Source organism: Nerophis lumbriciformis, linkage group LG02, assembly GCF_033978685.3.
Source record: "Nerophis lumbriciformis linkage group LG02, RoL_Nlum_v2.1, whole genome shotgun sequence".
In the NCBI taxonomy this organism is placed as follows: Eukaryota; Metazoa; Chordata; class Actinopteri; order Syngnathiformes; family Syngnathidae; genus Nerophis; species Nerophis lumbriciformis.
The window spans coordinates 87,626-111,730 of record NC_084549.2 but is presented as its reverse complement, the minus strand read 5'-3'; the positions used below and the strand labels follow the sequence as shown (position 1 = coordinate 111,730).

Below are 24,105 nucleotides of genomic sequence, written 5' to 3'. Positions count from 1 at the left end.
CCTAGCCACACCTAGCCACACCTGGCCACACCTGGCCACACCTGGCCACACCTGGCCACACCTAGTCACACCTGGCCACACCTGGCCACACCTGGCCACACTTGCTGTCAATAGTTGGCGTTTTGTGCATCTTTTCTGCTGTTGACAAATATACCAAATGATTGAATTTCAGTATTTTAGATGTAATAAAGTTGATATAACAACATTGTGAGCACCATTTGATTCCCATTCTGAGGGGAATGAAATGATTCAATTCAAAAGGAGTAATAAAGTATTTTGTATATAAATGACAGTAAAACATTATTGCTGACGTACGACAATGTTGGCTAAAAAAATTTGTATTTTTATTTTTTATTATCAAAAATCACAGAATGTTAATCAACCTATAAAAAAAGAAAATAGAGCAGTCCTAGTTTATAATACTTAGCAGAGACATTTCTAAACAATTAGGAAGACACACAAATACAATATTTAGTCCATGCAATACTAAAAGAAGAATAGAATAGAATATATCTTTATTGTCATGGTGCAACTAAATTGCAAGATAAAAATAGATCAAGTAGATAAAAATATCAAGCAGACAGCTCACATGCACTCATTCTTTGCTCTGCCTAAAAGAAGAATAAACAACAATTATCTTGACAATAGTTTCATGGGTTTCATCCAAAAATGTATTCTTTAAAGAACTATTCACAATATATGTTTTTTCATTGATCCCTGAAAATTAGAATTGATTTAGAATCAGAATAAATTTGGATTTGAATGGATATTTGCGCACATCGGTTATGTATCGTCCTCACGAGCAGTTTGTGAATGAACTTCACTTTTGTCATTTTCTAATCATTTCACAACTTATTGCATATTTTTCATATGAGAATGCATTTTATGATCTATTATAAGACGGAGGAATCAGATCTACTTTACCAGGTCCAGGTCTACGCCCTCCACTCCTATTTTTCTTTGGCTTTCTTCCCGACTCTAATAGCAAGTTAACTTTAGAGTAGTCCGTGTGCAGCAGGATAGATCCACTGAACACAGCCAATATTGTCTGGCAACACGAGTCCTGTCCTGTCTACACACACGAGTGCTGCCGGCACTTGGGGAAGTGCGGTTCAGGCTAAAGTAGTGCGGCGTAAATCTACAAGCTGCACGCTGACTACTCTAAAGTCTGTCCAAGTAGACTTGCTGTGGTATTGTCCCTGGAGGAGGTCTACTGTGGTATTGTCCCTGGAGGAGGTCTACTGTAGTATTGTCTCTGGAGGAGGTCTATTGTAGTATTGTCCCTGGAGGAGGTCTACTGTGGTATTGTCCCTGGAGGAGGTCTACTGTAGTATTGTCTCTGGAGGAGGTCTATTGTAGTATTGTCCCTGGAGGAGGTCTACTGTGGTATTGTCCCTGGAGGAGGTCTACTGTGGTATTGTCCCTGGAGGAGGTCTACTGTAGTATTGTCCCTGGAGGAGGTCTACTGTAGTATTGTCCCTGGAGGAGGTTTACTGTAGTATTGTCCCTGGAGGAGGTCTACTGTAGTATTGTCCCTGGAGGAGGTTTACTGTAGTATTGTCCCTGGAGGAGGTCTACTGTGGTATTGTCCCAGGAGGAGGTCTACTGTAGTATTGTCCCTGGAGGAGGTCTACTGTAGTATTGTCCCTGGAGGAGGTCTACTGTGGTATTGTCCCTGGAGGAGGTCTACTGTGGTATTGTCCCTGGAGGAGGTCTACTGTAGTATTGTCCCTGGAGGAGGTCTACTGTAGTATTGTCCCTGGAGGAGGTCTACTGTGGTATTGTCCCTGGAGGAGGTCTACTGTGGTATTGTCCCTGGAGGAGGTCTACTGTAGTATTGTCCCTGGAGGAGGTCTACTGTAGTATTGTCCCTGGAGGAGGTCTACTGTGGTATTGTCCCTGGAGGAGGTCTACTGTAGTATTGTCCCTGGAGGAGGTCTACTGTGGTATTGTCCCTGGAGGAGGTCTACTGTAGTATTGTCCCTGGAGGAGGTCTACTGTAGTATTGTCCCTGGAGGAGGTCTACTGTGGTATTGTCCCTGGAGGAGGTCTACTGTAGTATTGTCCCTGGAGGAGGTCTACTGTGGTATTGTCCCTGGAGGAGGTCTACTGTAGTATTGTCCCTGGAGGAGGTCTACTGTAGTATTGTCCCTGGAGGAGGTCTACTGTGGTATTGTCCCTGGAGGAGGTCTACTGTAGTATTGTCCCTGGAGGAGGTCTACTGTATATATATATATATGTATATGTGTGTATATATTGTTATATAAATAGTTATTTGGACTGCTGTGTACGTGTGCACACCCTCCCTGCACACAGGTGTTGACCAGACCAGGTGAGTGATGTCCGTAAACACCAAGCGTTTTATTGTAAAATGTTGCTGCACAAACTTAGTGATCGTGAAAAACAATGCTAACATAAGCTAGCCGCTGGTGTTCTTCTTGTATGTTTTGCTTTGGAAAATGTAACTGTGAGGAAGTTGCAAGCAGACCCTTTAAAGGTCAGTTGATCTTCAGCCTCTTATTGTTGGCCATGTGACTTTGACACTACGAGTGCAGGTGACGTGTGAATCATTGAAGCAGGTGTTTTTCTCTTCCTGTTTGGCCCCTTTTTGACTTTTCATACGCTCACTTTGAACTTTGGGAAATGAAAAGTATTTCTGCTGAAGTCATTTGATGTGCGAGCAGGAAGTGAAGCCTCTTTAATGACTTCACCTTTCATTTATCACGTATGCAACCTGACTTCTAGTTCCCATTACGTTCTACACCTGCATGATGATCATGTTCTACACCTGCATGATGATCATGTTCTACACCTGCATGATGATGATGATGTTCTACACCTGCATGATGATCATGTTCTACACCTGCATGATGATCATGTTCTACACCTGCATGATGATCATGTTCTACACCTGCATGATGATCATGTTCTACACCTGCATGATGATCATGTTCTACACCTGCATGATGATCATGTTCTACACCTGCATGATGATCATGTTCTACACCTACATGATGATCATGTTCTACACCTGCATGATGATCATGTTCTACACCTGCATAATGATCATGTTCTACACCTGCATGATGATCATGTTCTACACCTACATGATGATCATGTTCTACACCTGCATGATGATCATGTTCTACACCTGCATGATGATCATGTTCTACACCTGCATGATGATCATGTTCTACACCTGCATGATGATCATGTTCTACACCTGCATGATGATCATGTTCTACACCTGCATGATGATCATGTTCTACACCTGCATGATGATCATGTTCTACACCTGCATGATGATCATGTTCTACACCTGCATGATGATCATGTTCTACACCTGCATGATGATCATGTTCTACACCTGCATGATGATCATGTTCTACACCTGCATGATGATCATGTTCTACACCTGCATAATGATCATGTTCTACACCTGCATAATGATCATGTTCTACACCTGCATGATGATCATGTTCTACACCTGCATAATGATCATGTTCTAAACCTGCATGATGATCATGTTCTACACCTGCATGATGATCATGTTCTACACCTGCATGATGATCATGTTCTACACCTGCATGATGATCATGTTCTACACCTGCATGATGATCATGTTCTACACCTGCATGATGATCATGTTCTACACCTGCATGATGATCATGTTCTACACCTGCATGATGATCATGTTCTACACCTGCATGATGATCATGTTCTACACCTGCATGATGATGATGTTCTACACCTGCATGATGATCATGTTCTACACCTGCATGATGATCATGTTCTACACCTGCATGATGATCATGTTCTACACCTGCATGATGATCATGTTCTACACCTGCATGATAATCATGTTCTACACCTGCATGATGATCATGTTCTACACCTGCATGATGATCATGTTCTACACCTGCATGATAATCATGTTCTACACCTGCATGATGATCATGTTCTACACCTGCATGATGATCATGTTCTACACCTGCATAATGATCATGTTCTACACCTGCATGATGATCATGTTCTACACCTGCATGATGATCATGTTCTACACCTGCATGATGATCATGTTCTACACCTGCATGATGATCATGTTCTACACCTGCATGGTGATCATGTTCTACACCTGCATGATGATCATGTTCTACACCTGCATGATGATCATGTTCTACACCTGCATGATGATCATGTTCTACACCTGCATAATGATCATGTTCTACACCTGCATGATGATCATGTTCTACACCTGCATGATGATCATGTTCTACACCTGCATGATGATCATGTTCTACACCTGCATGATGATGATGTTCTACACCTGCATGATGATCATGTTCTACACCTGCATGATGATCATGTTCTACACCTGCATGATGATGATGTTCTACACCTGCATGATGATCATGTTCTACACCTGCATGATGATGATGTTCTACACCTGCATGATGATCATGTTGTACACCTGCATGATGATCATGTTCTACACCTGCATGATGATCATGTTCTACACCTGCATGATGATCATGTTCTACACCTGCATGATGATCATGTTCTACACCTGCATGATGATCATGTTCTACACCTGCATGATGATCATGTTTCATGTTCTACACCTGCATGATGATCATGTTTCATGTTCTACATCTGCATAAATAAAAAGAGAATACAACAAATCCTTTTCAACTTATATTCAATTGAATCGACTGCAAAGACAAGATATTTCATGTTCACACTGAGAAACTTTGTTCTTTTTAGCAAATAATCATGAACTTAGAATGGAATGGCAGCAACACATGTCAAAAAAGGCATGTTCACCACTGTGTTACATGGCCTTTCCTTTTAACAACACTCAGTAAAGGTTTGGGAACTGAGGAGACACATTTTTGAAGTGGAATTCTTTCCCATTCTTGCTTGATGTACAGCTTAAGTTGTTCAACAGTCTCCCTTTTGCTATTTTAGCCTTCACATGTTTTCAATGTCTGGACTACAGGCAGGCCAGTCTAGTACCTGCACTCTTTTACTATGTGTCAGGTCTTTGTGATCATGTTTTGTTTGGCTATGTTCTGTTTGGTTTTTGGACACTTTTTGTTCCTGTTTTTTCACTCCCTTGTTTTGTTTCCATGACGACCATTAGTTTCACCTGTCATGTGTCCGGACTCACGCACCTGTCATTAATCATCTCTTTATTATTGAAGCTTGTAGTTGCCAGGCAGTCGGCCTGGCGACAATACTTCTGATACTCATGCCTGTTCATAGTTCATGCTTCATGCCATGCCACGTAAGTTTTGTTTTTCATGTCACAGTTAGCGAGTTTTGTTTCATGTTCATAGTTTCTGCCTTTGTGTTAGTTTTTGTTTCTTATCCAAGTTTGTATCTCCGCCTTGTGCGCGCCATTTGTTCGTTCTTTTTATAGTAAGGAGATTAAATCATGTATCTACCTTCATCCGATGTCCAGTCCAGTTGTTTTGCATCTCGGGAAAGCAATCCACACAGCGAGCTGCAAAAGCCTCGTAGCAAGCTGCTCCGTAGTCCACGTCGTGACACTATGAAGCCACGCTGTTGTAACACCTGGCTTGACATTGTCTTGCTGAAATAAGCAGGGGCGTCTATGATAACAACGTATGTTGTATGTACCTTTCAGCATTAATGGTGCCTTCACAGATGTGTAAGTTACACATGTCTTGTCCACTAATACACCCCCATACCATCACACATGCTGCCTTTTACACTTTCACCCTAGAACAGTCCCCATGCTTCTTTTCCTCTTTGGTTCACACTTTCCAAAAACAATTAGAAATGTGGACTCGTCAGACCACAGAAGACTTTACCACTTGGTTCTTAGGAGGACGTGTCCACAGCAGATGATGTGAGACACACCGCTCGTTAGCATGGAAGCTGTGTGTTGCCAAATGGCACACACCTGCAGTATTGGCAGACTTATGTCAAAGGGGTTCAACAACAACAACAACAACAACAACAACAACAACAACAACAACAACAACAACAACAACCTGCATGTTGAGCCTGATGATGAGATGTAGAATCATTAGAAGAAATGTCACACAACTTCCTCTTGTTTTCTTCATTGACCTTTTTGAGGCTCAGTTTGAAGGTGAACATGACACACCTGTAGGACACACCTGGTCTTCTTTCATCTCTCTCTCTCTCTCTCTCTCTCTCTCTCTCTCTCTCTCTCTCTCTCTCTCTCTCTCTCTCACTCTCTCTCTCGCTCGCTCTCCGTCCCTCCCTCCCTCCCTGGCGGTCCAGCTGATGAGCAGTGGAACCTTCTATACATTCTAGTGAAGGTCTCCTTGTGCTGGACGTTCTGGAGGAGGAAGGAGGTTCTAGGGTTATGGTTCTGTTGCAGCGTGCAGCAGCAGAGTCAGACTATATAAGGCCTGAAGACGTTCCTCTGACAGATATTATCCAGCCGGGGAAGAGCGCTGGTTCAAGCACGTCCTTGATTAAGACGTAAATAAAGAAGGATGATGAGAAGGACTTGGAGATGTTTGAAAACCTTCTTGTCTGCCCGGTAGACGCCATGACCCGAGAGGCGGAGCCACCAGCAGACGACAGCGTGGACCCCCAAAGGCGTACGACTGAAAGGTGACCTCCAGACTCTCCAACAACCCCCCAAATATTTGGTAAGTGTCAGTTTCTTTCCCGCACTCAAACATTCATGAGCTTGACATGTGTGACTTCCATAAGATGAGATGTTTACCACAGCTTGACATCCATAAGATGAGATGTTTACCACAGCTTGACATCCATAAGATGAGATGTTTACCACAGCTGTGGTCCACAACCCAAGGTCAAAGACGCCTTCAGAAGAAATCCATCTTAGCGACACTCAAACACATTTTCATGTTCCTTGCAGACGCACGACTTCCACACTTGTCTTGGCTTTGAGAGCCAGCTGCAGTGCGGAGAAACAAACATGACAAATGTCTGCTAAACCCATTTTTAAACATTGATGTTGGCGTCACTTTAGATGAAATATCAAAAAGATGTAAAGAAGATGAGTTGACAGTTCTTCCTGCCTGAAACTCACACTGACTTGACTTGCAGGACCATCAGGGCTAGTTAGCATGTTAGCATCAAGGAGCTAGCTCCCCAAACCACAACATTGATGGCTTCTACTTTGCTGCTCGTCATATTTGCATGATATACATTATATGATACATACATTATATGATATATACATTATATGATATATACATTATATGATGTATACATTATATGATTACAATCCCAACACAAGCACATTTCTACAACAAAGTTCAGTTTAGCAGAAAAGTGATATTACTGTATATGGATTGTTGTTTGTTCTCCTTTTTTGTATATTTAATGGATGGATGACATTTGGGATGCACTATTTGCATAATATTACCAACATAATAACCAAACTGCAAACTGAAAATATGTCTTTTGACCACAGTCAGGTACAGTAACATACCATAGTCAGGTACAGTAACACCACAGTAGTCAACAATGTTTACCACAGTCAGGTACAGTAACACCACAGTCAGGTACAGTAACATATGATAGTAGTCAGCAATGACATGCAGTACAAATTAAAATCTGAGACAACTAAAAAAGTAATATTTATATTTTGCAAAAGCTGTGAAGAAGAGTCTATGTGTAACATGAGTTATTAATATTAATATTAATATTAGGCAAATCTGCAGAATGGTTTTGTTTACTGTGTGTGGACTTGTTGTGTTAACTCTGTGGAAATTAAACATTTAGTGTGGAAGCAATTGGAAAAAACTGTTAATGAACATTTTTTGGCGTCAGGTAAAAAAAGGTGATGCTCGCTAGCAGATTAGCATTCTGTGACTGACTTCATATATTGTCTGACTGACTTCATATATTCTGTGACTGACTTCATATATTCTGTGACTGACTTCATATATTCTCTGACTGACTTCATATATTCTGTGACTGACTTCATATATTCTGTGACTGACTTCATATATTCTCTGACTGACTTCATATATTCTGTGACTGACTTCATATATTCTGTGACTGACTTCATATATTCTGTGACTGACTTCATATATTCTGTGACTGACTTCATATATTCTGTGACTGACTTCATATATTCTGTGACTGACTTCATATATTCTGTGACTGACTTCATATATTCTGTGACTGACTTCATATATTCTGTGACTGACTTCATATATTCTGTGACTGACTTCATATATTCTGTGACTGACTTCATATATTCTGTGACTGACTTCATATATTCTGTGACTGACTTCATATATTCTGTGACTGACTTCATATATTCTCTGACTGACTTCATATATTCTGTGACTGACTTCATATATTCTGTGACTGACTTCATATATTCTGTGACTGACTTCATATATTCTGTGACTGACTTCATATATTCTGTGACTGACTTCATATATTCTGTGACTGACTTCATATATTCTGTGACTGACTTCATATATTCTGTGACTGACTTCATATATTCTGTGACTGACTTCATATATTCTCTGACTGACTTCATATATTCTGTGACTGACTTCATATATTCTGTGACTGACTTCATATATTCTCTGACTGACTTCATATATTCTCTGACTGACTTCATATATTCTCTGACTGACGTCCAATCAATGCAACAATTAAACTATCGTATTTATTCTTTGGCTGAAAAGGCACAACTGATCTCTAATGGAGCGAGTGGAGTGTGTGTGTGTGTGTGTGTGTGTGTGTGTGTGTGTGTGTGTGTGTGTGTGTGTGTGTTGTTGCTCAGTGTGTGTGTTTGTTGTTGCTCAGCGTGTGTTTGTTGCTCAGTGTGTGTGTTTAATGCTCAGTGTGTGTTTGTTGCTCAGTGTGTGTGTTTGTTGCTCAGTGTGTGTGTTTGTTGCTCAGTGTGTGTGTGTTTGTTGCTCAGTTTGTTGCTCAGTGTGTGTTTGTTGCTCAGTGTGTGTGTGTTTGTTGTTCAGTTTGTGTGTTTGTTGCTCAGTGTGTGTTTGTTGCTCAGTGTGTGTTTGTTGCTCAGTGTGTGTGTGTTTGTTGTTCAGTTTGTGTGTTTGTTGCTCGGTGTATGTGTTTTTCTAAGCATCAGAGCGTTGGCTAGGATGGACTTGATGTGTGTGGCAGAATGTTTGACAAGACTAGCAAGCAGCATGAGTGTGTGTGAGAGGACATGTGACTGTGTATATAAGTCATGTGACTGTGTATATAAGTCATGTGACTGTGTATATAAGTCATGTGACAGTGTATATAAGTCATGTGACAGTGTATATAAGTCATGTGACAGTGTATATAAGTCATGTGACAGTGTATATAAGTCATGTGACTGTGTATATAAGTCATGTGACAGTGTATATAAGTCATGTGACAGTGTATATAAGTCATGTGACAGTGTATATAAGTCATGTGACAGTGTATATAAGTCATGTGACAGTGTATATAAGTCATGTGACTGTGTATATAAGTCATGTGACAGTGTATATAAGTCATGTGACTGTGTATATAAGTCATGTGACTGTGTATATAAGTCATGTGACTGTGTATATAAGTCATGTGACAGTGTATATAAGTCATGTGACAGTGTATATAAGTCATGTGACAGTGTATATAAGTCATGTGACAGTGTATATAAGTCATGTGACTGTGTATATAAGTCATGTGACAGTGTATATAAGTCATGTGACAGTGTATATAAGTCATGTGACTTTGTATATAAGTCATGTGACAGTGTATATAAGTCATGTGACAGTGTATATAAGTCATGTGACAGTGTATATAAGTCATGTGACTGTGTATATAAGTCATGTGACTGTGTATATAAGTCATGTGACTGTGTAAATAAGTCATGTGACTGTGTATATAAGTCATGTGACAGTGTATATAAGTCATGTGACAGTGTATATAAGTCATGTGACTGTGTATATAAGTCATGTGACAGTGTATATAAGTCATGTGACAGTGTATATAAGTCATGTGACTTTGTATATAAGTCATGTGACAGTGTATATAAGTCATGTGACTGTGTATATAAGTCATGTGACAGTGTATATAAGTCATGTGACTGTGTATATAAGTCATGTGACAGTGTATATAAGTCATGTGACAGTGTATATAAGTCATGTGACAGTGTATATAAGTCATGTGACAGTGTATATAAGTCATGTGACAGTGTATATAAGTCATGTGACTGTGTATATAAGTCATGTGACAGTGTATATAAGTCATGTGACAGTGTATATAAGTCATGTGACAGTGTATATAAGTCATGTGACAGTGTATATAAGTCATGTGACTTGTCTAAAGGCAGTGATGGCTTCCTCCTCCTTTATCTAGTCTTCATTGGTGTGAGTGGAGTCGTCTTTCTAACATTTGTTATGAAACCTCGTGGCAGCTTTTTTTTTTTGGATTGCATTTTCCCTTTGGGAGAAAAGAGAACAGACTTGATAAAGGAAGTTTCAAATGGATTTTCTCTACACACCTGCACTTCTAGCCTCCACATATTAAACCCACTTTATATATTTCTCATTTCAACTGCTGGAACTTAATTCCCATTTGAGGAGCGTCTATTTACCTTTTTAGTGAGAACTAAAGTTTCCTTCCAACTCAGGATTCTTTTGGGTTGGATGTCATCATTTGCAGCATTTAGGTGTCCACTGGCTGCAGTAACACCACTAAACCACACTTCATTACCTCCAAGTCCCTGAGACCAGTACAGCAAACACCAACACCTGCCCAGCAGTCTCAGAGAGTCAAGCACCATCTGCAGCTTCCTTCAGACACCATGCAGAGGGGACAGGTCTTGACATACAGAGGGGACAGGTCTTGACATCCAGAGGGGACAGGTCTTGACATCCAGATGGGACAGGTCTTGACATCCAGAGGGGACAGGTCTTGACATCCAAAGGGGACAGGTATTGACATCCAGAGGGGACAGGTCTTGATGTCCAGAGGGGACAGGTCTTGACATCCAGATGGGACAGGTCTTGACATACAGAGGGGACAGGTCTTGACATCCAGAGGGGACAGGTCTTGATGTCCAGAGGGGACAGGTCTTGACATCCAAAGGGGACAGGTCTTGATGTCCAGAGGGGACAGGTCTTGACGTCCAGAGGGGACAGGTCTTGACATCCAGAGGGGACAGGTCTTGACATCCAGAGGGGACAGGTCTTGACATCCAGAGGGGACAGGTCTTGATGTCCAGAGGGGACATGTCTTGACATCTAGAGGGGACAGGTCTTGATGTCCAGAGGGGACAGGTCTTGACATCCAAAGGGGACAGGTCTTGATGTCCAGAGGGGACAGGTCTTGACGTCCAGAGGGGACAGGTCTTGACATCCAGAGGGGACAGGTCTTGACATCCAAAGGGGACAGGTCTTGATGTCCAGAGGGGACAGGTCTTGACGTCCAGAGGGGACAGGTCTTGACGTCCAGAGGGGACAGGTCTTGACATCCAAAGGGGACAGGTCTTGATGTCCAGAGGGGACAGGTCTTGATGTCCAGAGGGGACAGGTCTTGACATTCAGATGGGACAGGTCTTGACATCCAGAGGGGACAGGTCTTGACATCCAAAGGGGACAGGTCTTATGTCCAGAGGGGGCAGGTCTTGACATCCAAAGGGAACAGGTCTTTACATCCAGAGGGGACAGGTCTTGACATCCAAAGGGGACAGGTCTTGACATCCAGAGGGGACAGGTCTTGACATCCAAAGGGGACAGGTCTTGACATCCAAAGGGGACAGGTCTTGATGTCCAGAGGGGACAGGTCTTGATGTCCAGAGGGGACAGGTCTTGACATCCAGAGGGGACAGGTCTTGACATCCAGAGGGGACAGGTCTTGACATCCAGAGAGGACAGGTCTTGACGTCCAGAGGGGACAGGTCTTGATGGTGGTATCATCCAAAACTAATGTCAAGTATCAAAGAAGAGAAGAATAAGTGATTATTACATTTGAACAGAAGTGTAGATAGAACATGTTCAAAGAGAAAGTAAGCAGATATTAACAGTAAATGAACAAGTAGATGAATAATCAATTTTTACAGTTTGTCCCTCATAATGTGTACAAAATAATAGGTGTATAAATGACACAATATGTTACTGCATAGACTAATTAGGAGTCTTTGTTTGTTTACTTACTACTAAAAGACAAGTTGTCTAGTATGTTCAACATTTTATTTAAGGACTAAATTGTTTATCGATTACAATAAGAAATAAATGTTTCATGTATTGTAATATATTTTTGTTAAAATAAAGCCAATAATTATTTACATAAATATCGAAATACATTTTGGTACCAGTACCAACATCTTGGTATGAGACAACCCCAGTACTGACATTTAAGGAAGTAGCAAGCACACGTCTGACACATTTAAGTAAGGTTGTTGAAAAAACTAACAGAGTGGACAAAAAGGTGGGACTTAGCTACTAATTGGCCACACCTCATTGATCTAATGAATGTACATCAGAGTTGATCTACAGTATGTTTTACATGTATGCTTTCAAAAGGGTGTGGACCACAATCCATACCATGAATGTACTTCACAGTTGTGATTGTATTCAACTTTAAGGAGTTGTACAAATACCTGAGACTTCTTCATCACCAAATTGCTCTTAAGGTCCTCCTCTTTACCAGAAGTCATCAGCAGGCACTGCAAGGAGGTCTTTTCTAATATCCACATCACCATTGGTCCAACACCAGTATCGTGTGGTAGAAGTGGCCCCCTATCTACTGTACCTTGCAAGTTAAGAATAAAAACATGAATACATCATTATTTTTGTCGTCGTTTTAGCATTTAAGATAGCTAGCGAGTAGCACTCTGACTGACTGCCAGTTAACGATTAGTGTCAAACTGCCAAGTAACGATTAGGGCACTAGTTATACGGTAGTATCGGTACTCTGTATTAGACAATAACAAAGTACATTTAGGAGCAGTTTAATTTAAAAGACAACCACAATTGTATGCTGCATATGTAAGTAAGGGGAACCTCGCTCCTTCTCTCCATCAGTTTGGGAAAACGTTGAAGTGCTCTGATTTTGATGACCCTGATGTAGAAACAGACCAAAGAAATCCACTGCAGAGATGCTGGTTCCTTAGCAGGGACTTCTCTGCTGTAGCACAAAGATCCTCTATATAACAGTACTCTTGTGTTGGTAGAAGTCTGCTGTAAAAACTCTAGTTCCTTCCAACCAACGGTCTTTGGTTCTTATGGCTTGTGGAGAGCAGTTAAAGAACTTTGCACTGAGACCTGAAGAACACAGGAACTAAGAAGCTCGGACAGGCAATCAGTCCAATTACCCTTTTTATTTGGAGATGAAGGTATGACAAATCATCAAATAGGAATGTGCTGGACACTGACTAAAGGTACCATGAACATATTTCTTTAGACCTCCTGTCCTATCAGTTTAGTTCTTTGATTTGCACGACCCCTCAGGAATTCTTTTCTCCTCCAAGTGTCTCATAGAAACCTGCTAGTGTTTGCACTGATAAATGCTACCGCTGATCATTTGCTAACTTGCACCACAGGCTGAGGAACTGACGGCTCGATATTTGGTCAGAACAATCTCAGACGAGCAGTTCTACTCTCAGGGGTGTTTTACTGCTAAAAGGTTTTGAGCGCCGTCCAAAGCAAATAGAGACGACGTCACGTCTTTGAGATATGAGTCTGAGAGCCAGCAAAGCATCCTGATTTCTGGGAGCTTCTTCACCCGTCTTTTATAATCATCAAGTGATAAAGGATCTGAGAAAATGGGCCAACAATGTGGTAATTCCTCTCGGAGCAAAGTGCTACTAGGCTTGAGGCTTAAATAAAAGTATGGTTATCTGCAGTGTGGGGGTGCCACGGTTTACCACGCACCTGGGCTTTAAACTCAGCTGCATTTTATCTACAGTAACTAACAGAATGCTAAACAGTTTGATGTTTTTAAAACAAAGGACAGACAATTCTAATAAAAAAATCAGTAATCTCATAGTTTAGTTTTTAATGGTATAGTTTTCTTTTAGGTAAGTGCAATGATGCAGTAACAGCTTTGACATTTAACATGGATTGTCTTGTTTTGAAGGTATACAAAAATGACCCATCTTTACTTGTAGCACCGTGATGCATCTTTACTCAACATAGCTTGTAGCACCGTGATCCATCTTTACTCAACATAGCTTGTAGCATCGTGATCCATCTTTACTCAACATAGCTTGTAGCACCGTGATCCATCTTTAATCAACATAGCTTGTAGCACCGTGATCCATCTTTACTCAACATAGCATGTAGCACCGTGATCCATCTTTACTCAACATAGCTTGTAGCACCGTGATCCATCTTTACTCAACATAGCTTGTAGCACCGTGATCCATCTTTACTCAACATAGCTTGTAGCACCGTGATCCATCTTTACTCAACATAGTTTGTAGCACCGTGATCCATCTTTAATCAACATAGCTTGTAGCACCGTGATCCATCTTTACTCAACATAGCTTGTAGCATCGTGATCCATCTTTACTCAACATAGCTTGTAGCACCGTGATCCATCTTTACTCAACATAGCATGTAGCACCGTGATCCATCTTTACTCAACATAGCTTGTAGCACCGTGATCCATCTTTACTCAACATAGCTTGTAGCACCGTGATCCATCTTTAATCAACATAGCTTGTAGCATCGTGATCCATCTTTACTCAACATAGCTTGTAGCACCGTGATCCATCTTTACTCAACATAGCTTGTAGCACCGTGATCCATCTTTACTCAACATAGCTTGTAGCACCGTGATCCATCTTTACTCAACATAGCTTGTAGCACCGTGATCCATCTTTACTCAACATAGCTTGTAGCACCGTGATCCATCTTTACTCAACATAGCTTGTAGCACCGTGATCCATCTTTAATCAACATAGCTTGTAGCATCGTGATCCATCTTTACTCAACATAGCTTGTAGCACCGTGACCCATCTTTACTCAACAATGGCGCTATTATTCACTTGTCTTTGTCCGTTACCGTAAGGCAAAGTGTTTCCAAACAGGAGGCTTTAATGATATCTTTTAAAGCTTCGTCTTCACGACAGTATTGCTATCCAAAGGTTGGGCTACACGCTACTTTTTCCTGGAATAGACATGTGCTACACTCCCTGCCATTCACTTAATGTGTTCCTAAAAGTAATTGTGTCCATGAATGTTCTTATTCATCAGGTCATTGTCATCTTAAGGAATTCAATCATCTCAACTGGACTGTTTGGTTTGTTTTAGAAGACAGTTCACCACTTCATCAGTTCTTGATCATAGAGTTAAATTGGTCAGACCTAGTCTTAGACTTAGACCGGTCACATCTAGTCTTAGACTTAGATTGGTCACATCTAGTCTAAGACTTAAATTGGTCACATCTAGTCCTAGACTTAGATTGGTCAGACCTAGTCTTAGACTTAGTTTGGTCAGATTTAGTCTTAGACTTACATTGGTCACATCTAGTCTTAGACTTAGATTTGTCAGATCAAGTATTAGACTTTGATTGGTCAGACCCAGTCCTAGACTTAGATTGGTCAGACTGAGTCTTAGACTTAGTTTGGTCAGATTTAGTCTTAGACTTAGAATGGTCAGATCTAGTCTTAGACATAAATTGGTTAAATCTAGTCTAGCGGTTGGTGCCAAAAACCTAAATATCTATACTCCAAAACCAGAAGGGTGTGCCTGGGCAAGGATGGTTTGGCCCTATGGTAGTAAGGAAAAACAACTGTTTTGATGCAAACGAGCAATCCTAACTGTCAAAGCCAACGACCGTCGTTGAAGTATAATTTCCCCTCGTTAGCATTGAGGTGTTGTGTGGCAGAACCATCGCTATGGATCGACTACTACCAGCCCAAACTAGTTGGAATTTCCAAATAAGCATTCCATTCAGTTGTAAACAAATGTCCTTCTGGTCACCTTCTGTGAGCAGAATGTTTCTAGCTCCTGTTATTTGTTGGGGGCTAAATTGCAGAGTATTTTAGGAATGGTTGAAAGGACAGTGTTGTATATGGGAGACAGGTGGTGCCGCAGACCACCACCTCTGTCCAGGGATGGTTTTTCAACCTGGACATAGATGGCTTCCCTCACTCCTCTGGACAGGGAGGATGGATGGTAGGAAAGAAGGTTAAGTGATGAAGTCTAGTCAGATGGGAGGCAAACGTCTTCTAAGACAAAGCAAACAGAGCAGTTGTGATTGTTTGAATGTCCTGAGAGGAATCGTATGCCTCAGTACAGTACTGAATGTTCTGAACCAGAACTCCGATTCCAAATACATGGAGCGTTTAACACCTTCCGCAACAGAACTCTCACTGGACCAGTCCCACTTTCAACCGTTGTTGTCCTTCCCACTTGTACGTGTTCCCGATGTTGACCACCCATTATGTGTCAGGTTCTTCTGGTATGACCCCAGAGGGATGAAGACAGCTTGGAGAAGAAGGGGAGGACTTCTGTCCCCAGGACCTGTTTGCACCTTTCTAGCAATGTTGAGCTCAGTCATGTGGGAAGAGGGATTTCCAAACCTGAAGTCTATCCAACAAAAGTGTTCAACTTCCCTCAGCAACCGCTAAGAAGGATTGTCACATTTAACCCAAGTTCTGTTTTTGCCAGCACGCACGCGGACTTTTGGTTTTTCCCTGGGCGCCTTACCCTCCATCCATCTGCCCCGTCTTGACGTTAACCTTTGATTCACTTCCAACTTCAGATTTGTTCCGAGCAGAACTGTCCTGCGCTTTGAGGGATGAAGGTGTCTGAAGATCTGAATTGATGATTCTGGCTTTAATTAGTATAGCCTGTTTTAGTGATGTCAGCAATTCTTTACAGGCTATGCTAATCTGTGCCAGAATCAGCAATGCAATTGTGTTTCTCCTTGGTATGCTGGAGGCCTTTGGTCCGCCTGGTTCTGTCCAGCAGGAAGACCTGCAGAGAAGACCAGGACAAGACAACTTTGAGTCTTAACAGACAATCTTTGCCGCAGTGGTGGTCGGCCCATCGTGTTTTTTTGTAATTCTCCTGTCAAATGAATGCTGAGTTCAAATGTCAAAGTTCATTTGAGTTGTCCTCATGTCATCCACCTGTGACCTTTGTTACGGGACCAGCACCACCACCCCCTGCAGCTGGTGATGTGCTTCTATTGACCTAAAGACACTTCATTACCAGCATGTCAATACTTTGAAAGAAGCCATTATCTCCTCCGTCGCTCGCTTGACCCCTGCTATGATGAATGTATCAAGCTTTTATTTCTTTTCCAGAAGTTTACTTTTTGAAGTGGCAGTAATTGTTGCTCAATATGTTAAATGTGAACTCTGTCAGGTTGATCTCTACGTGTTTTTGTCAGTAATGGGAGTGCTCCAACCACACGGACCTTAGACCCCGGCTGTATTTCTAAAAGTAAGCCACAAACCATTTCATTATTGGATTCATTTGAACATAAAATCTTATGATACATGAAACATACGTTTCTTATTGCAATTAAATAACCATGTGGTCATTAAATAAAATGTTGAACATACTAGACAACTTGTCTTTTAGTAGTAAGTAAACAAACAAAGACTCCTAATTAGTCTATGCAGTAACATATTGTGTCATTTATACACCTATTATTTTCTACACATTATGAGGGACAAACTGTAAAAATGGATTATTAATCTACTTGTTCATTTACTGTTAATATCTGCTTATTTTCTCTTTTAACATGTTCTATCTACACTTCTGTTAAAATGTAATAATCACTTATTCTTCTCTTCTTTGATACTTGACATTAGTTTTGGATGATACCACACATTTAGGTATGGATGTGATACCAAGTAGTTACAGGATCATACATTGGTCGTATTCAAAGTCCTCATGTGTCCAGGGACGTATTTTTCAGAGTTTATAAAAAATAAGTAAATGTTTGTAAAACATAAAAATATCATTCCAGGATGGACTACACACGGCTTTTGTACTTGGTATCGTTACAGTTGTTTGCATGGATCTGACCCTTTGTTTACATTGAGGAGGGCTAGCTTGTTGTCAGCGGTGAGCTACTGTGTCCTCCTACGGTGTGTAGTGAAGCATGTTTAGCTATTCATCCTCCTTTGCACTGGTCACCTAGGGGGCGGGTCCCCACATCTGGAGTCCCCACATCTGGAGTCCCCACATCTGGGGTCCCCCGCGTCTGTTTCTCTCTGTATCCCATTGGGTTGAGTTTTTCCTTGCCCTGATGTGGGATCTGAGCCTAGGATGTGGTTGTGGCTTGTGCAGCCCTTTGAGACACTTGTGATTAAGGACCATATAAATAAACGTTGCTTGAATGATTGATTGATACTTCGAAGGAACTTACTTTATTTGTCGCCATGGAGGCGAGGATTTAGAAGTAGCTAAAACACTGCGGAAGTACGTTAGCTGCTAGCTAGCTATGTTTTAAAGCACCGCTTCCAGAGCGACGCTTTAGGGTTCAAAGCTTCACCTTTATCCTTAGTTTTTTAGACAAATTGTGTCCATTCTCCCTCTTCTGTCTCCACGCTGTCTGCTTGTAAGTGCTCTGTGTGTGTGTGTGTTGACTCACATACGCCCTGGCTGGTATTACCAGCAACGTCACGTCTGGTATTTTTTAAAGGTAGTGTAGTACGTCTTATAATTCATTAGTACTTGGGTACTTTATTAGTACAAGCCTAATATCAAATGTAGAAATATTTAACCCCCTAAAAAGGGACAAGCGGTAGCAAATGGATGGATGGCGTTTAAAAGCAATGTGTCTCACCACAAACCTCCTGGCAGTCTCTAATTGTGTAGTCCTACTCCTAACAGACTCCTTTATGGGCAGTCATCACACAAATGACTGTTAAACGACAAGAAGTGTGAAAGTGAAAACTTTTCTCTCGGGCTGATTGACAGTCAAGAACCATTGAAGGGATTATGCATGATTGATGAGGAGAAATGATAGCACACAGTTGGATAAGACTTTTCAAAGCTAAAAGTGATTTGTAACGATGGCTGAGATGCTTCTGATAGTCTCATATCAAATCAAGATAGATTTAGCAGAGAATCCTGCAGGGATATGGCCCACGGTCTTGGTGTGACTCCTCCTCCTTTCCAACACAGCCCTATGTTAGCAGATCCCTGCAGACTAGCAGCTTTCTATGTTACCTTCCAACACAGCCCTATGTTAGTAGATCCCTGCAGACTAGCAGCTTTCTATGTTACCTTCCAACACAGCCCTATGTTAGCAGATCCCTGCAGATTCGCAGCTTTCTATGTTACCTTCCAACACAGCCCTATGTTAGCAGATCCTTGCAGACTAGCAGCTTTCTATGTTACCTTCCAACACAGCCCTATGTTAGCAGATCCCTGCAGACTAGCAGCTTTCTATGTTACCTTCCAACACAGCCCTATGTTAGCAGATCCCTGCAGACTAGCAGCTTTCTATGTTACCTTCCAACACAGCCCTATGTTAGCAGATCCCTGCAGACTAGCAGCTTTCTATGTTACCTTCCAACACAGCCCTATGTTAGCAGATCCCTGCAGACTAGCAGCTTTCTATGTTACCTTCCAACACAGCCCTATGTTAGCAGGTCCCTGCAGACTAGCAGCTTTCTATGTTACCTTCCAACACAGCCCTATGTTAGCAGGTCCCTGCAGACTCACATCTTTCTATGTTACCTTCCAACACAGCCCTATGTTAGCAGGTCCCTGCAGACTCACATCTTTCTATGTTACCTTCCAACACAGCCCTATGTTAGCAGGTCCCTGCAGACTAGCAGCTTTCTATGTTACCTTCCAACACAGCCCTATGTTAGCAGATCCCTGCAGACTCGCAGCTTTCTATGTTACCTTCCAACACAGCCCTATGTTAGCAGATCCCTGCAGACTCGCAGCTTTCTATGTTACCTGCCAGCTTGTGATGGCTGACAGGTAACAAAAAGACTCCAAGGAGCTGGCATTCTCCGCGGCCTTTGATTGACAGGGGAGTCCGCAGGCCCGGTCCAGTCAGGCCCTGCTTTTTAAAAGGCTGACACCAGGGAAGCGTGGAGTCCTTTGGCCTCCCGTCGTCCTCACAGTCTGACTATCTGCCTGCGAGCTGCAGTCTCCACCTGCTCCTCTCTTCACCTGCTCCTCTCTCTTGCAGACTAAATATGTCGCTAATTAACATAATGACCCTCTGGGGGCTCTGCTGCTCGCCATTTAAAAAGCCTGTTGTTTGGGGGGCTTTGCAATCAGATGTTTTTTAGCAAGCAGAGAGTCGGGCTCTGACATCTTCTGCACTCCCGCTGATTGATTTGGGGATTTAGGCTAAACATCTCCCGTACATGCTAGCTGCAGTCATTCTTCTGCAACACTGCATGAAGAATTGTTATCATCACTTTCAGGCAACGCAAAGTCCTTTACGCCACAAAACAGACAGGAGGGAAGAAAACACGCACACACGCACACACACGAACACACACACACACACACACACACACACACACACACACACACACACACACACACACGCACACAACACTATTGGCAAGAACAACATGTGGAACATGGCACTGAGGATCGAGGTTAAAACGCAACCTTTGATGCATCCACACTGGAGAATAACTCAAATTAAAGCCATCTGAAAAATAGTATAAAAATATTTTTAAATCCATCCATCCATCCATCTTCTTCCGCTTATCCGAGGTGGGGTCGCGGGGGCAGCAGCCTAAGCAGAGAAGCCCAGACTTCCCTCTCCCCAGCCACTTCGTCCAGCTCCTCCCGGGGGATCCCGAGGCGTTCCCAGGCCAGCCGGGAGACATAGTCTTCCCAACGTGTCCTGGGTCTTCCCCGTGGCCTCCTACCGGTCGGACGTGCCCTAAACACCTCCCAGGGGAGCCGTTCGGGTGGCATCCTGACCGGATGCCCGAACCACCTCATCTGGCTCCTCTCCATGTGGAGGAGCAGCAACTTTACTTTGAGCTCCCCCCGGATGACAGAGCTTCTCACCCTATCTCTAAGGGAGAGCCCCGCCACCCGGCGGAGGAAACTCATTTGGGCCGCTTGTACCCGTGATCTTGTCCTTTGGTCATAACTCAAAGCTCATGACCATAGGTGGAGTTGGCTCGTTAGGACAAAGAGATCAGTTGTAGGCTCAGGAATGTTTTGCAGTTTGATTAAAAATAGAATTATCCAAATAATTAAGAAATACATTCTTGAACTATTTGTGTCGCGATGACCAATCTGTGTTGCCGCTTGTCGTTAAGGCAGTCCTTCTCAAATAGTGGGGTGGACGCCCCTGGGGGGTGAGGGGTGACACCTCGGGGAACATGCTTATTTTTGCCCCACTAGAATATGAGGAAGGGTATGTCGCACTTGGCTTCACCGTAACCACGCTGGGAGACCAGGAAAGACCATGTCTTGTTGTTTCCTTTCCTCTTAATAAAATTACAATGTTACGCAGAGGTGTACTTACAACAATTTTATAGACAAATTACGCTATTTTGAGTCCTGGTGGAGAGTGGGGGGGGGGGGACGTGAAATATAACAGAAAATGGGTGAGGGTAAATCCTGCAGTTGAGAACCATCGATGTGGAGGATCTTGGACTTGTGTTTTTGGAGTAGGTACTCAAAAACAGCAAATAGATTCTGTTTTCTTGAGGATACATGTAGCGTGAGGACTTGGAGGGGGTTAGTTTGAGGATACATGTAACGTGAGGACTTGGAGGGGGTTAGTTTGAGGATACATGTAACGTGAGGACTTGGAGGGGGTTAGTTTGAGGATACATGTAATGTGAGGACTTGGAGGGGGTTAGCTTGAGGATACATGTAATGTGAGGACTTGGAGGGGGTTAGCTTGAGGATACATGTAATGTGAGGACTTGGAGGGGGTTAGCTTGAGGATACATGTAATGTGAGGACTTGGAGGGGGTTAGTTTGAGGATACATGTAACGTGAGGACTTGGAGGGGGTTAGTTTGAGGATACATGTAATGTGAGGACTTGGAGGGGGTTAGCTTGAGGATACATGTAATGTGAGGACTTGGAGGGGGTTAGTTTGAGGATACATGTAATGTGAGGACTTGGAGGGGGTTAGCTTGAGGATACATGTAATGTGAGGACTTGGAGGGGGTTAGTTTGAGGATACATGTAACGTGAGGACTTGGAGGGGGTTAGTTTGAGGATACATGTAACGTGAGGACTTAGAGGGGGTTAGTTTGAGGATACATGTAACGTGAGGACTTGGAGGGGGTTAGCTTGAGGATACATGTAACGTGAGGACTTGGAGGGGGTTAGCTTGAGGATACATGTAACGTGAGGACTTGGAGGGGGTTAGTTTGAGGATACATGTAACGTGAGGACTTGGAGGGGGTTAGTTTGAGGATACATGTAATGTGAGGACTTGGAGGGGGTTAGCTTGAGGATACATGTAACGTGAGGACTTGGAGGGGGTTAGCTTGAGGATACATGTAACGTGAGGACTTGGAGGGGGTTAGCTTGAGGATACATGTAATGTGAGGACTTGGAGGGGGTTAGTTTGAGGATACATGTAACGTGAGGACTTGGAGGGGGTTAGCTTGAGGATACATGTAATGTGAGGACTTGGAGGGGGTTAGCTTGAGGATACATGTAGCATGAGGACTTGGAGGGGGTTAGCCACCAGATGGCAGTAAAGTGTTGTATTTGTGTTTTAAATGTGGCAATTCTGTCATGATCCGTTGCCTGGATCATGTTTTGTTTAGACTACCTTAGTTCTGTTTCAGCACCCCTGGGTTTGTGTGTTCTTGGTTGCCATGGGTGCTAATTATTTTCACCTGCCTCTGATTAGTGTTGGGGACGCTCACCTGCTCCCGGGCACTAATCGGAGAGAAATGTATTCCTACTTAAGGCCACACTCAGTCTGGCTGTCTTCTTTGCGCTATGCAACAAGTTAGGTGTGTAAACTATTCAATGCTAAGTCTTCCTGTTAGCCATTTCCTTAGCACACTTCTCTTGTGTTTCTTTGCATTTTCTGTATTTTTGAATTTTGACTGATTTATGGTAAATAAATCATTGTCTTACCTGCACTTTGCCTCCGGAGTTCCATCTGCATCCTGGGAAAACGACCCACGCAATAACATGAGACCCCGACGTGACAAATTCCAACTTTGACCACAGTGTCAGTTGCCATGTAGAGTGGCACTTTCCATCATTTTCAGCAGACTGCACTGCAAAATGATTAAACCACGTGCACCATGTCCCTCAGCTGCAGGGTGACTGCACCACATTTCTTAGTTGCAGGGTGACTGCACCTTGTCCCTCAGCTGCAGGGTGACTGCACCTTGTCCCTCAGCTTCAGGGTGACTGCACCTTGGCCTTCAGCTTCAGGGTGACTGCACCTTGTCCTTCAGCTGCAAGGTGAATGCACCTTGTCCTTCAGCTGCAAGGTGAATGCACCTTGTCCTTCAGCTGCAGGGTGACTGCACCTTGTCCCTCAGCTTCAGGGTGACTGCACCTTGTCCCTCAGCTGCAGGGTGATTGCACCTTGTCCCTCAGCTGCAGGGTGACTGCACCTTGTCCCTCAGCTGCAGGGTGACTGCACCTTGTCTCTCAGTTTCAGACCCCATTTAACAGCATTGCTATGGGCCCACATGTATAACATCAATGTTCATGTAAGTGTACAAATATTACTATTAACTATCTGTCATTTAGCTGTGACACCCTACAACTACTCTAAGTATTTATTTAGTTTGCCTTTTCTTTGGCCCACCCCTATAATGTTATTCATTGGGTCCGCCTACATGTGGAATGCGTATGTGGAATGACTTGATGGAACGGATTAGGCAAATAAATCCAACAAAGCAGTAATATGATGGAGTTTAGGAGACTGTTCAAACTACAAATGTTGACAAAGTCTAAAGAAGAACAATTGTCAGGAATATCTTGAACTTTTAAAAAGAAAAGAGAGAGAATGATTATTTATGTAATTAATATGTTCTTATTGCATACATATGATGTATTAATTGACTCTGCTGTTACAAACAGAGAACAAAGAAATGACTGCTATGGTATGAAAAGGACTAGGATTAAAAAAGCTCTGTTTCTTCCTACTCCTTTTCGGACGTGCAGTAATGAAACAAGTGGAAATATGTGATGTATTACATTGTGTTTGCTTGTGTGCATCTTCCAAATAA

The 24,105-nt window shown here is 42.5% G+C and overlaps 1 protein-coding gene across 1 annotated transcript in view; it reads left to right on the top strand.

Annotated features, from left to right (window-relative positions):
- Positions 1-24,105, top strand: part of LOC133577099 (muscarinic acetylcholine receptor M3) — a 118,216-nt gene that overhangs the window by 35,578 nt on the left and 58,533 nt on the right. Inside the window, exon 2 of the mRNA XM_061930703.2 lies at positions 6,546-6,653. The gene's annotated coding sequence lies outside the window, so the exon portion shown is untranslated. The remainder of the gene's footprint in view (positions 1-6,545; positions 6,654-24,105) is intronic.